Genomic DNA, 14,862 nt, shown 5'->3' on the forward strand with positions numbered 1-14,862 from the left:
CATCATTAACATTATTAAATAATCATTTCCTAAGAGCTATGGCTACAACCAGGAAAGCAATGAAATATCTCTGGGTTGGATGTAACTTTGCAAAAGACATGCTTGGTTACTGTGTAGATAGATTAGATAGATAGATAGATAGATAGATAGATAGATAGATAGATAGATAGATAGATAGATAGATAGATAGATAGATAGATAGATAGATAGATAGATAGATAGATAGATAGATAGATAGATAGATAGATAGATAGATAGATAGATATGGGATAGATAGAGATAGATAGATAGATAGATAGATAGATAGATAGATAGATAGATAGATAGATAGATAGATAGATAGATAGATAGATAGATAGATAGATAGATAGATAGATAGCTAGATAGATAGATAGATAGATAGATAATATACAATAGTATTAGCATTTCTAAATTCTATGTCAAAATTGGCACATTAATTTTTTTTACCAAATTAAACTGTTGCCAATCAGTGAATCAATTTTCAATTCATTGGCCATCAGGATACATCAATAAGTATCAATAAGCCGACTCACTTTTTGGTGAGTTTAAAGGGTCTGTCGGCTTTGAACAATTTCTTTTAATTACCAGGGTGCCCTGAAAATACAATAATCACAGGATATACTGATGTTGGGACCCCATGTGATCAGTTGTAATCTGTGGGGGAACCTGGCAGCTAATATTTATTTCCCCTGCAGCGCCACCACGGGGAAAAGGAAGAATTACACAGATCCAATTCAAATGAATGGGATGGCTGTGTAATGTATGGGCATGCCGGGTCCTCCAGATGGAGAGACATTCATTGCAGCCACGTTCTGCTCTAGCTAATAGATTGTATTCCTGAATGTGGGACCTACTCTATTAACATGCAATTCCCTAATAGGTTATTTAAAAATGGATTATATAAACTAGGCAAACCCTTTAAAAGAATAATAGATTAAGCAAATCCTCCATTGTATTCTCTGGACTGGTGAATCTGCTCATCAAAAATAATTATGATGGGTTATTGAGGTCGATGGATGTACAGATGACACAGATGTGAGTTTGGCGTTTTGATATGTGCCGTGATATATTGATGGACTGTGGGTAAGCCTATTAAGTTATGTGAACTCATTGAGTTATCACGCTGCACATTAGTTCAATGACACATTCAGCTCTGCTACATCTCTATTTTGCATTCAAAGAGCTATAACTTTTTTATTTTTCCGTCGACATAGCTGTATGAGGACTTGTTTTTTGCGGGATTAGTTGTACTTTTTAATGGCACCATTTTGGGGTACATATCATTTTTTTATTAACTTTTATTAACTTTTTTTGGGGGGGAATAGAAAAAAAAACCTAAATTCCATCCTTGTTCTATGCGTTTAAAATTGATGCCGTTCACTACGCGGCATAAGTAACATGTTACCTTTATTCTATGGGTCGGTACGATTACGGCGATATCACATATGTAGAGGTTTTTTATGTTTTACGACTTTTGCACAATAAAAACACATTTTAACTAAAATTATTTGTTTTTGCATCGTCGTTTTCCAAGAACCATAACTTTTTTTTTATTATTCTATCAATGTAGTGACTTTTTTGGGCTTGTTGTTTGCGGGACAAGATGTAGTTTTGATTGGTACTGTTTTGGGGTACGTGGGACTTATTAACTTTTATTATGACTTTTTTGGGTGGCAATGGAAAAAAATAGCAGTTTCGCCATTGTTTTTTGCGGGTTTTTTTACGGTGTTTACCTTGTGGTTTAAATGACATATTAACTTTATTAATTGAGTCATTACGGTCGCGGCGATAACATATATGTGTACATTTATTTAATTTTTTTACACATTTACTAAATAAAAAATTTTTATTTTTATTTTTTGGTGTCATTTTTATTAATAATTTAAATTCACATTAATTACTTATTTTTTTAGTCCCACTCGGGGACTTTACTATGCAATCTTTAGATCGCTGCTATAATGCTCTGGTATACTTAGTATACCAGAGCATTATTGCCAGTTAGTGTATATCTGACAGGCAATCTATTAGGACGTGCCTCCGGCGCGACCTAATAGGCATATGTCCAGGGCAGACCTGGTGGCTTTTATCAGGACCCTGGCTGTCATGGCACCCCATCGGAGGCCCGTCCTCAATTGCATTTGTGGGCTGCCAATGGGTGAGAGAGGGAGCTCCCTCCCTCTGTAAACGAGTTAAATGTCACGGTCGCTATTGACTGCAGAATTTAGCGGGTTAAACGGCCGCGATTGAAGTAAACTTCGATCCCGGACAATGGAGCAGGAGCCCGGCTGTCATTTCACATTTTTTCAGACGTAATTCGAGGCGTAAAACGCCTCCAATACGTCTGAAAATAGGTTGTGTGAACCCAGCCTAATGCAGCAGTTTACAACCTGTGGATCTCCAGCTGTTGGGAAACTAATATTCCCAGATAGACTTGATAGCCTGCAGCTGTCGGGACATGCTGGGAGTTGTAGCTTTTTAACAGCTGTAGATCTACAGGTTGCAGAACGCTGCTCTAATGAATTATTACAATGGGAATCTCTGGTTTTTATTGGTATTTCCCTGTAAGCGTAGAATTGAGTATAGGAGAACATTTCTTATGGGTTTCACAATGCAATTATCAATGACTACAGTAAAGAAATGCCGGGATTTACTCTTTCATTCCAATACTATTAGCAGCATAATAATAATAATAATAATAATAATAATAATAATAATAATGATAATAATAATAATAATAATATAGTTGATGATGTATGGGTGGTAAGAAATAAAACATGGTTGTATGATGATCATAATAAACACTTAGGCTGGGTTCACACGACCATGTTACGTCCGTAATGGACGGAACGTATTTCGGCCGGAAGACCCGGACCGAACACACTGCATGGAGCCGGGCTCCTAGCATGATAGTTATGTACGATGCTAGGAGTCCCTGCCTCTCCATGGAACTACTGTCCCGTATTGAAAACATGCTTACAGTACGGGACAGTTGTCCTGCAGCGAGGCAGGGACTCCTAGCATCGTACATAACTATGATGCTAGGAGCCCGGCTCCCTGCAGTGTGTTCGGTCCGGGTCTTCCGGCCGAAATACGTTCCGTCCATTACGGACGTAACATGGTCGTGTGAACCCAGCCTTACTAATACAGAGGAAACGTCAATATATAAACATATTACTTTGAATATTAGAATTTAATGTTTTATAATAATTCCTATGTCCTATAAATACGTATATTCCAGCTAGGATCATGCTGTGTAATGGTCTTGTCTATTCTTCTAGTACATAACACAGTGCCTGTACTTCTTTTTGGGATTATTATTGTTGCTCATTTGAACCCATATTCCCATGGTAATAGATAGGACATAATGTAGCAGAATTTGGTAAATGGGCTTTGTGGACGACTTTGGCAGTTCCACTCATGTATGTCAGCTGGAGGGGGCTGCATGTTCCAGTTACAGCATCATGAAGTAATTACATGGAGGAATTACACTCCTCAAATCAAATCAACAGAATGATGACATCAGCAGGTGAGGAGTGTATTGATCTTGCAGGAGGCAATGACCGGTCTACTTATGTAATAATGTAAGTGAGGACAGGGATGCCTGTGACAAGGACAGTGTCATTAAAAACGTGGGCATAAAAGACCCTACAGCTGGGAACAATCATAGAAACAGAAATCACCGTACTGATCTTAAAGAGGCTCTGTCACCAGATTATAACTTGACTATCTCCTACATAATCTGATCGGCGCTCAGATAACAGCAGTGGTTTTTATTTTGAAAAACGATCATTTTTGAGCAAGTTATGAGCTAGTTTAGATTTATGCTAATGAGTTTCTCAATGGACAACTGGGCGTGTTTTTACTTTTTACCAACTGGGCATTGTACAGAGGAATGTATGAGGCTGACCAATCAGTGACCCCCAATCAGTGTCATCCACTTCTCATTGTTCCAGCCCAGCATGATCCACAGCACAGTGTGATTGTGCAGTGAAAGAAGTAAACACGCCCAGTTGCTAAAAACACAATACACGCCCAGTTAGAAATAAGAGAAAACACGCCCAGTTGTCCATTAGAAAGGCTAATTTGCATAAATATAAAATTGCTCATAAATGATCGTTTTAAAAAAAAACAAAAACCGTTACTGTTATCTACATTGCATCGCCGATCACATGCAATAGGAGATAGGGATTTGATAATCTGGTGACAGAGCCTCTTTAAAGGAGGAATTGACCTGTCCCCTGATGTGATTATGTTAGTGAGTCCGGACCCTGTAACAGTGGGAGAATCATGAAGTGGGTGGGTATAGAAGACCCTATAGCTAATCAGGGGATGGAAAATAATCACAGCAGCAGTACATGAGTGTACTGATCTGATGGGAAGAATTGACTACTACACACGTGATTATGTTAGCAAGGACTGGGATACTTGTGACAGGGACAGTGTCATAAAGTGGGTGGGCATAGAACACCCTGTAATTAATCACAATGTAATTAATCACAGCAGCAGGAGAAGAGTGTGCTGATCTTGAGGGAGAAAGTGGCCTGCCCACTGATGAGAGTGACTCATGTGAGTAACATATGTTAATGTATGTTAGTGAGGTCATGTGACAGGGGCAGGATGAGGCAGTGGGGGGTCTAGAACATGCTTTAGCCGGTCAAAACAATTACAGCAGCAACAGAGGAGTGTGATGATCTTCTAACAGACAGTAACCTTCCATGACTGTCCTATACTTACATTGGTTGCACATCTTAAGAACAAATATTCCATCTTCAAATTGGTTAGCTTGTTTTTCTCAGACAACAGGGCAGTAATATATAATTTTTTAGGTTATGTAGGTTGTTTTATATACAATGATACACTCCAATGCATGCAGTAAGTTTGTCCCATTATTAAAAGTTATGGCCTTTCTGAGAATTTTCTCGGATATGCTATATTTATGTTAAAGGGAAACTGCAGGCCACATGCAATTATATAATTATACCATATAATGTAATCAAGTAAAATGAGCAAAATCAATATTCTATGCAGGCTCTGAGCATGAACGGGCAATGAATTCTCCCTCCTCCAGACAAGAACAGTGACGTTTTTGTGATCTGTATAAACCTCTGGATATCAGGGATGGACTGGTGTAACATCCATTGATAATAGGGGTTAGGGGCCCTGGACACATACAGTAGATAATGGCAATCCAGTAATACACCGGCCAATATTGGCCATAAAGACGAGTGCCGATTAATGAGACAGCTTGTTGATCGGCACTCGTTTGCTCCTTACACAAGGAACTATGATCAGTAATGAATGGGCATGAGCGATCGTTACTACGATCGCTCGTCCCCAGGCATTTCCATCATGTCGGCAGCACATGTCCCTGTTTACACATGGAAATGTGCTGCCGACAACGATAATATTTTGTGTTCCATAAACACTACGATCTGGTGATGAACGAGCATTTGCTCGTTGATTAGCTGATCGTTCTACTTCTTATAAACGCTCGTTTGCCCAATGATTGGCCCATGTAAAAAGGCCTAATGGCTGTGAGGTTGTTGAGGATTTTGGTGTTGGGAACGCTCTCATGTCATTCTCAGCCAATCAGCTGGTGGAAGCGGAACGGGCCCACATTTTTTTTTTAACATAGGGGTCATCTTTGTCCACCCCTGATACACAAGTTATATATGCACCATTAATACATAACCTATAAGTAGATTTGGCTTCTGTCACCTTCTATCCTTAAGCTGGTCATTGTATATTTATAGTCATCATATATCTAACTGTGACCTGTATCTGTATTACACAGCAGCACATGCTTCATTTTTTTGTGTACAGCCCAATTCTAATTAGTAATTTGAAAAGTGGAAGATTAGAAAACTCTCAAGAGGAATAAATACCTTTAAATTATGCAATGTTGTCAATTAGCAGCCCGTCACTGGCGTACCTAGAGGCGCTAAATGAGCTTATTAAAGCTGTCTGTACAGTTATCTATTCTGGAAATGGAGCATTCTCTACACCTGCCTATGATAAGAGTCTACACAGTATAGATGTAAAAAACGATACTATTCTATTTTAGATCTACCATGATATCTTAAGAAAAGTGTCTACAGCTCATGAGCACAATATCAAAAAGGTTGTATAAAAAAAAGTGTCTACACTACTTTATGTCCAGAAGCGCCACTCTTATCCAATGACTGTGTCAGGTATTACAGTTAAGTCCCATTCAGGTGAATGGAGTAAAGCTGCAATACCAGATACAGCCCATTGACAAGAATGGTGCTGTTTCTAGAAATATAGTAGACCCTTTTTATACAACACATTTAAAGGGCTGCCAATTGTTTGATGCCCAAGCAAGGTCTTCCAGGAATTCTGGTTTTATAGTAACAACCCCAGATTGTCAGCACCGTACCACTGTCAGAGATTGTAACTTTTTGAGCTTTGTGAACTTTTTTTTGCATGCAGAAGATTAAGTAACCTGAGTGGCAGCATTTTAGAGGTTAACATGTAACTTTCTACTAGTTCTATTGACAGACAGAGTAGTGCAGGAGAACAGAGAAGGTATGTGTTATGACGTGGCTGCTTCAGTTATGGGTGAACTGTAAATGTCACGGCAATTAGGCCACTGTGGCTGGCTCCGCTTGTGTTTTGGCTATCACTACCGCTTTCTCCTCACTATAATATATTTGAGTATCATAGGGAGATTACACTTTTTGGAAGGACCTCATATATGCCTTCACCTACACAAAAAGGAATGATTAAAAGGACAATTGCCTCTATGATGATAAAATAAGAATTATATATTTTCCAGAACCTATATCATGGCAATTAATACTTACATCATACTTTATTGACAATACATCATAATAGTAAATGTCGAGGATCATTTCGACCATGTTGTTATTCTTGATTTTCTTTACCCCTCACTGAAAACATTGAGGTTTACTGCGACTGGTGGGTGACCAAATGCTACTGAGGAGCCCTAGCCTTAATAACATACTACACAGCGTCATTTGGTCACCCAAGAGTCTTAGTAAAATGGCTGCATTACCGCAACTCCTGTGTAACCCCAATGTTTCCCTATTGAAGAAAAGGTCTCATGAGCATTTCAAGAATTCTGACATGTTCAGATTTTTTGCAATCATCTCAAGTTAACTTTAGGTTTTCTCACATAAATAAGCATTTTTCTGATCTTTAAAAAAATTGTGCAGATAGTTTAACTGCAGTAAGATTAGTCACTTACTAATGTGCTGTCTGTAGCTGAACTGCCTCTGTATGCCAGTCTCACATACAGTCACATGACCATGCTCCTGTGTTTATCTGCTTCTTGCTGTGATGTTCCATACACTGAACACGTGGTTATCTCCCCTCTCTCCCTCCCTGTAGAATGGGACGCCACACAACACATGCCTCGTTTTTTTACTGCTCACTGTTATCCCCCTCCAAAATTATGACCAGCAGATAGTGCAGAATATAGCAGCACTATAAACCTTGTAATTTAAGGGCATGCAGGCAGCTGTTAATATAGGCAATGTATTCGAGAAGGGAGATAAATAATAGGAACTGTAGTCCTTTTCATGATAAAATAAAAACAATAGTGCGGCATAGAGCTGAATAACATAATAAAAATGAAAAATAACTTCTTCTGAGCTATGGTGACATCATCTGGTTATCATTCAGACATATATTAGTACTTTTCTGTGTTTCTCATAAGCTTGGAAAACCGCTTTTATGCCTACAACTTGCGGGCAACCAAAAGTAATCGTAGCCTAGCCATAAACTGATTCCTAGCTTTAGGCTGGTTGATATAGAATTAAATAAAAAGGTGTTAGTTATAGGCTGGTTCATATAGAGTTAAATGAAGTCCAGAATTTTCCAAGCAAATAGTCTGTCTCATATGACACAGGCATTTTTGGCTTCAACCTGGATAGGCACTGTACCATTTTGGCACCACAGATTTAAATCACTGGAAATTATTGACACAATGGGCCTCATCTATCAAAGCTGTCTTAAAGAAAAGAACAACCTTGATGCCCATAGCAACCAATCAGAATCATTTATTTAACGGCTTAGGAAAAATGGTTGCTATGGTTAATAAGGATAATTGTTTTCCTCAATGACAGCTCTGATATATAAGACTCAATGGGGCAGATTTATTATTAGGGTATGTTCACACAGAGTGTTTTCAGCCATTTTTCGGGCCGTAAACTTCCAGAAAAACGGCTGAAAAATCAGTAGCAGAACGCCTCCAAACATCTGCCCATTGATTTCAGTTCCGATGGGCCGTTTTTTTCGCGGCCGTTTTGAAAAACGGCCACATAAGAAAAAGGCCCGCGAAAAAGAAGTGTATGTCACTTCTTCAGTTGCTTTTGGAGCCGCTTTTCCAAAGCCTCTATAGAAAAACAGCTCCAAAACTGGACGTAAAAAAAATGCAGCGAAAAACGCAGCAAAAAACGTGAGCGGCTTAAAAAACTTTACAGACGTTTTTGATTTTACATGTGAACATATCCTTATTGTCTTAAACAGCTTAAAACTAGACCAGGCATTCAGAAGTGGCGCTAAATTCATCACAGTGTTGCATGCTGTATGATAAATTTACTAGATACTTTTCTCTTCCCTATACCACCTCTTTGTTGGCTTACTTTAGACCAAGATTTTGCACCAAAGTTTTGGCATAATTTTGATGCACTTTGGCATAGTTGAGCTATGCCCATTTTTCGCTTCATTATGCCCCCTTTTCTAGACAATTTTTTAAACTGTCTAGTGAGGTGCAAAAAGTGTCTAATACACATGATACATCTAGGGCAATGCATGTACGACTGTTTTTTTCCACAAATTGAGCTAGAAATCTGGCGCATTTTGTTTATTAAATTTCTCCCAATGTGAGTAGCATAATGTCATAAAAATGAATGTTGGCAATGACACCAAAATGTTTTGGGTGCTCAAAAAATTTCCCCTTCTTTATATAAAGCAATGTGAGCCAAGTTCACAGACCTACTGTACATCGCTGCCATCTGACATTTATAAGAGACATTTCCAAAATGTTTCTATAGGGTTTTAAACAAAGAATCTTTGAAAAAACTGAAAGTTTTCATTATCTTCTGCCTCCGAAATATTACTTAGCTGACATCAGAGATGGAGACATCTTCTGTTCTTTGGAGCCCTTGTCACCTTCATACAATGGTCCACCCCACAGCCTGTATAAATACTATAAATAGTGATCACAAGTCTATAGTACAGGGAGGACGGTACATGACCTTGCTTAGTGCACGTGAACAGACCTCAATGACCTTGAAGAATGATGTCAGAAGAACCAATGTACTTATTAGAAGATGTAAAGCATGTAGGATTTTGAGGGATTGGAGAGGACATAGAATTTCAATGTACATTAACTATGCATAAATATCTGAGACCGAAATTTCAAAACCACGAAGCAGCCTTTGTATTATATTCTGAACTGTCCCTATTTCTCTCCACTATATTGTGCACATGATCTTTTAGCAGCACCATCCAAGTATTTATAACTATCCCGTGATCTCACCCTGCTAGGAAATGTGAAGTAGGTGTGAAAATGTCCTATGTCTGTAAGCTTTGAATCTGTCTTTCTTTATATGGGATAGTAAAATTTACAGTAAAAAAATAACAAATGCGAGGACATAAAAGTTATTATATAATCTTCGATAAAGATCATGCACATCTATATCATAACCATTAAAGGCTTTGTGCACTTTTGCAAGCAATATAAAAATGAAGCAACATTGCAAAAATTCTAGATTAAAAATATACTTTGTTTTGTGTATGCAGATCTATGTGCAGTCACACAGGGCGCAGCAGCCGCATCTGCTGAAGGGTGGTGCCGCAGATGTCCTGGCAGCCAAGACTTGCACCCACCACAAATCTTTTATCTTATATATATTTTCGAAAGTTTGTTTGAAGCACGATTTTTATTTTTTTTTTAAATCAGGGAATAGCTATTTTTGATTGGACACGCATTCCCCAGATAACGGGTTGCACTGACAGGCTCCGCCCCCTATTGATGACATGGCAGCCCATAATTGGCTGCAACGTACATCATTCCTCGCTGAATTGCCTAACACAGCAGCACTGCGATGTTGGCCACAGCGGGTTTACACAGAGGCAGGACAGTTGCCCTGTCTCGTATAATTAAGGGACTAAAATGAATGGAGAAGCAATGAGCGATTGAGGGTCTAAACTGCATGGAGAAGCAATGAGCGATGGAGGGACTAATGGTAAAGATGAGGAGCGAGGAAAAGATATGCGAAATGGGCATGAATCAGAAGTCCCCGCCCCTCATCCACCACTTCGTAGTTTAGTCTAGGAGCGCTGGCTTAGGACTTTTATTTCCTAAAGGGAATCAATTTTTTTTGATCATGTGATCAAAGTGTTAAGAATATTTAATGGTGTTTACAATAACATTGGGTCCGGTGTCACCAGTATTCCGCCAGTACTTACGGACCCGTTTTTTCTGCACTAATCGGCAGCCCATTCCCTCTATCAGTGCTGGAAAGAGAGAAGGGGCAGCCCTTTCGGGTAGAGTTTCCGCAGCGATTGAAAGTAAAAGAAGTTCATATGTACCGTTGTCTTGGTGACCGCTGCAGCCTGTGATTGGCTGCAGCGGTCACATCAGATGAAACATCATCCCGGGAGGCTGTACTGGAGGAAGAAGCAGGTAAGTTAACTTTTAATACTCTCTAATTATTATGCGCGTCGTGCTCCCATATAAAGTATGGGAGCACGGTCCATAAAAAACAAAAACAGGACATGTCCTATCTTTTGCGGAGCCTTTCTACGGCACGGACACCTTCCTGTAAATATACAGGACGGTGTCGATGGGCAATAGAAGTGAATGGGTCCGTAATTACGGACAAATTCTACGGGGCCTTACAACACATAATTGGGTATTTAAATAGTGAGTTTTTACTCTATCTATACCGTAAGTCAACCTCCCGAGCAACGCCGGCTATAAAAGCTAGTTAATACTATTTATAAAAATAATTGTATAGTGGTGTTATTTAGACATTTAATAGAACAGTTATTACATTACTTTATATATGGAGCTGTAATTTAGTTACTGTATGTTGCTATTATTTGAATATTGTATGGTGGAATTATTTGGTCACTGTATGTTGGTATTATTTGAGAACTGTATGGTGCTATTATTTAAGCACTGTATGTTCCTATTATTTGAGCAATGTATGGTGGTATTATTTGAGCACTGTATGTTGGTATTACTTGGTCACTGTATGGTGGTATTATTTGAGCACTGTATTTGAGCACTGTATATTGCTATTATTTGAGCACTTTATGGTGGTATTATTTTAGCATTGTATGGTGGTATTATTTGAGCACTGTATGATGGCATTATTCGGTCACTGTATGTTGGTATTATTTGAGCACTGTATGTCGGTATTACTTGGTCACTGTATGGTGGTATTATTTGAGCACTATATAGTGGTATTATTTAAGCACTGTATGTTGGTATTTGAACAATGTATGGTGGCATTATTTGTGCACTGTACGGAGGCATTATTTGAGCACTGTATGTTGGCATTATTTGTTCACTGTATATTGATATTATTTCAGCACTGTATGTTGGTATTATGTGAGCACTGTATGGTGTCATTATTTGAGCACTGTATGGTGGTATTATTTGGTCACTGTATGTTTCTATTATTTGAGCACTGTATGTTGGCATTATTAAGCACTCTATGATGGCATTATATGAGCACTGATGGTGGTATTAAGAAAAGCACTGTATGTTGGTATTATTTGAGCACTTTATGTTGGTATTACTTAGTCACTCTATGGTGGTATTATTTGGTCACTGAATGGTGGTATTATTTGAGCACTGTGTGGTGGTATTATTTAAGCACTGTATGGTGGTATAATTTGAGCACTGTATGTTGGTATTATTTGAGCACTGCATGGTGTTATTATTTGAGCACTGTATGGTGGCATTATTTGAGCACTGTATGTTGGTATTATATGATCACTGTATGTTGGTATTATATCATCACTGTATGGTGGCATTATTTGGTCACTGTATGTTGGTATTATTTGAGCACTGTATGGTGGTATTATTTGAGCACTGTATGTCAGTATTATTTAATCACTGTATGGTGGTATTATTTGGTCACTGTATGGTGGTATTATTTGAGCACTGTATGGTGGTATTAATTAAGCATTGTATTGTGGTATTATTTGAGCACTGTATATTGGTATTATTTGGTCACTGTATGGTGGCATTATTTGAGCACTGTATAACGGCATTATTCGAGCACTCTATTGTGGTATTATCTGATCACTGCATGGTGGTATTATTTAAGCACTGTATGGTGGCATTATTTGAGCACTGTATAACGGCATTATTTGAGCACTCTATTGTGGTACTATCTGATCACTGCATGGTGGTATTATTTGAGCACTGTATGTTGGTATTATTTGGTCACTGTATGTTGGTATTATTTGGTCACTGTATGGTGGTATTATTTGGTCACCGTGTGTTGCTATTTTTTGAGCACTGTATGGTGGTATTATTTGAGTACTGTATGGGGGTAATATTTGAGCCCTGTATGTTGGTATTATTTGAGCACTGTATGTTGCTATTATTGGAGTACTGTATGGTGGCATTATTTGAGCCCTGCATAGTGGCATTATTTGAGCACTGTATGGTGGTATATTTAAGCACTGTATGTTATTATTATTTGGTCACTGTATAGTGGTATTATTTGGTCACTGTATGCTGGTATTATTTGATCAATCTATGGTGGTATTATTTGAGCACTCCTTGGTGGTATTATTTGAGCAGTGTATAATAATAATAATAATAATAATAATCTTTATTTATATAGCGCCAACATATTACGCAGCACTTTACAATTTAGAGGGAACATGAAACAAACAATATCAGACATTACATAGTGACAAAGTTCATTTACAATTCAAACCTGGGGAGTGAGGACCCTGCTCGCAAGAGCTTACAATCTATGAGGACATAAGGGAGACACAAAGTGTAACAGTGTTTGTTCTGTACAATAGTCCGGCCATTTTTATACACATGCGGTGGTAACATAAAGCTGCATGAGCCGGTCACCAGCCACTATCCGTGTATGATGGACATGAAGAGAAGGAGTGTGAGGGAATCTTATTCTGATGACTAATCTAAATGGAGGGCCATGGAAAGGAGTCAGATTAGGGAATGTTATAGGCCTGTCTAAATAGATGTGTTTTCAGGGCACGTTTAAAACTGTGGATATTGGAAATTAATCTGATTGTCTGGGGTAGCACATTCCAGAGGACGGGTGCAGCACGAGAGAAATCCTGGAGACGGTAGTGGGAGGTTCGGATTATGGAGGATTTTAATCTAAGGTCGTTGGCAGAACGTAGAGTCCGAGTAGGGTGGTAGACAGAGATGAGGGAGGAGATGTAAAGAGGTGCAGCACTGTGGAGAGCTTTGTGGGTGAGAGTAATAAGTTTGAATTTTATTCGGAAGGGGATGGGCAACCAGTGCAGTGACTGGCACAGATTAGAGGCGTTGGTGTAGCGGTTGGTCATAAAGATGAGCCTGGCTGCTGCATTGAGGATAGATTGGAGAGGGGAGAGTTTAGTGAGGGGAAGACCGACTAGTAATGAGTTACAGTAGTCAAGACGAGAGTGAATCAGAGCAACAATGAGAGTTTTGGCAGTTTCCTCCGTAAGAAAAGAGCGGATTCTGGAGATGTTTTTGAGGTGAAAATGACAGGAGCGTGAAAGTGATTGTATGTGAGGAGTAAAGGAAAGATCTGAGTCAAAAATAACCCCGAGACAGCGGGCGTGCTGCTTAGGAGTTATGATAGTGATATTATTTGAGCAGTGTATGGTGGTATTATTTGTACACTGTGTGTTGGTATTATTTGGTCACTGTATGGTGGTATTATTTGGTCACTGTATTGTGGTAATATTTGACCACTGTGTGTTGCTATTATTTGAGCACTGTATGGTGGTGTTATTTGTGCACTGTATGTCGGTATTACTTGGTCACTGTATGGTGGTATTATTTGAGGACTGTATAGTGGTATTATTTGAGAACTGTATGGTGGTATTATTTGAAAACTGTATGCTGGTATTATTTCATCACTCTATGGTGGTATTAATTGAGAACTCTATGGTGATATTATTTCAGCACTGTATGCCGGTATTATTTGATTACACTATGGTGGTATTACTTGGTCACTTTATGCTGTTATTATTTGGTCTTTATGGTGGTATTATTTGAGCACTGTATCGTGGTATTATTTGAACACTATGTTATTATTATTTGGTCACTGTATGGTGGTATTATTTGAGCACTGTATGCTGGTATAATTTGAACACTCTATGGTGGTATTAATTGGTCACTTTATGGTGGTATTATTTGGTCACTATGGTGGTATTATTTGAGCACTGTATGGTGGTATTATTTGAACACTGTATGTTATTATTATTTGGTCACTGTATGGTGGTATTATTTGAGCACTGTATGCTGGTATTATTTGATCACTCTATGGTGGTATTACTTGGTCACTTTATGGTGGTATTATTTGGTCACTATGGTGGTATTTTTTGAGCACTGTATGGTGGTATTACTTGAACACTGTGTGTTGTTATTATTTGGTCACTGTATGGTGGTATTATTTGGTCACTATATGCTGGTATTATTTGATCACTCTATGGTGGTATTATTTGAGCACTGTATGGTGGTATTATTTGAGCACTTTATAGTGATATTATTTGAGCACTGAATGGTGGTATTATTTGAGCACTGTATGTCGGTATTACTTGGTCACTGTATGGTGGTATTATTTGGTCACTGTATGG

The 14,862-nt window shown here is 38.5% G+C and overlaps 1 protein-coding gene across 1 annotated transcript in view; it reads left to right on the forward strand.

The window, feature by feature from the left end:
- KCNV1 (potassium voltage-gated channel modifier subfamily V member 1) overlaps positions 1-14,862 on the forward strand; it is a 51,242-nt gene that overhangs the window by 1,339 nt on the left and 35,041 nt on the right. The window lies entirely within an intron of this gene.

Source organism: Rhinoderma darwinii, chromosome 5 (genome assembly GCF_050947455.1).
Source record: "Rhinoderma darwinii isolate aRhiDar2 chromosome 5, aRhiDar2.hap1, whole genome shotgun sequence".
NCBI classification, from domain to species: Eukaryota; Metazoa; Chordata; class Amphibia; order Anura; family Rhinodermatidae; genus Rhinoderma; species Rhinoderma darwinii.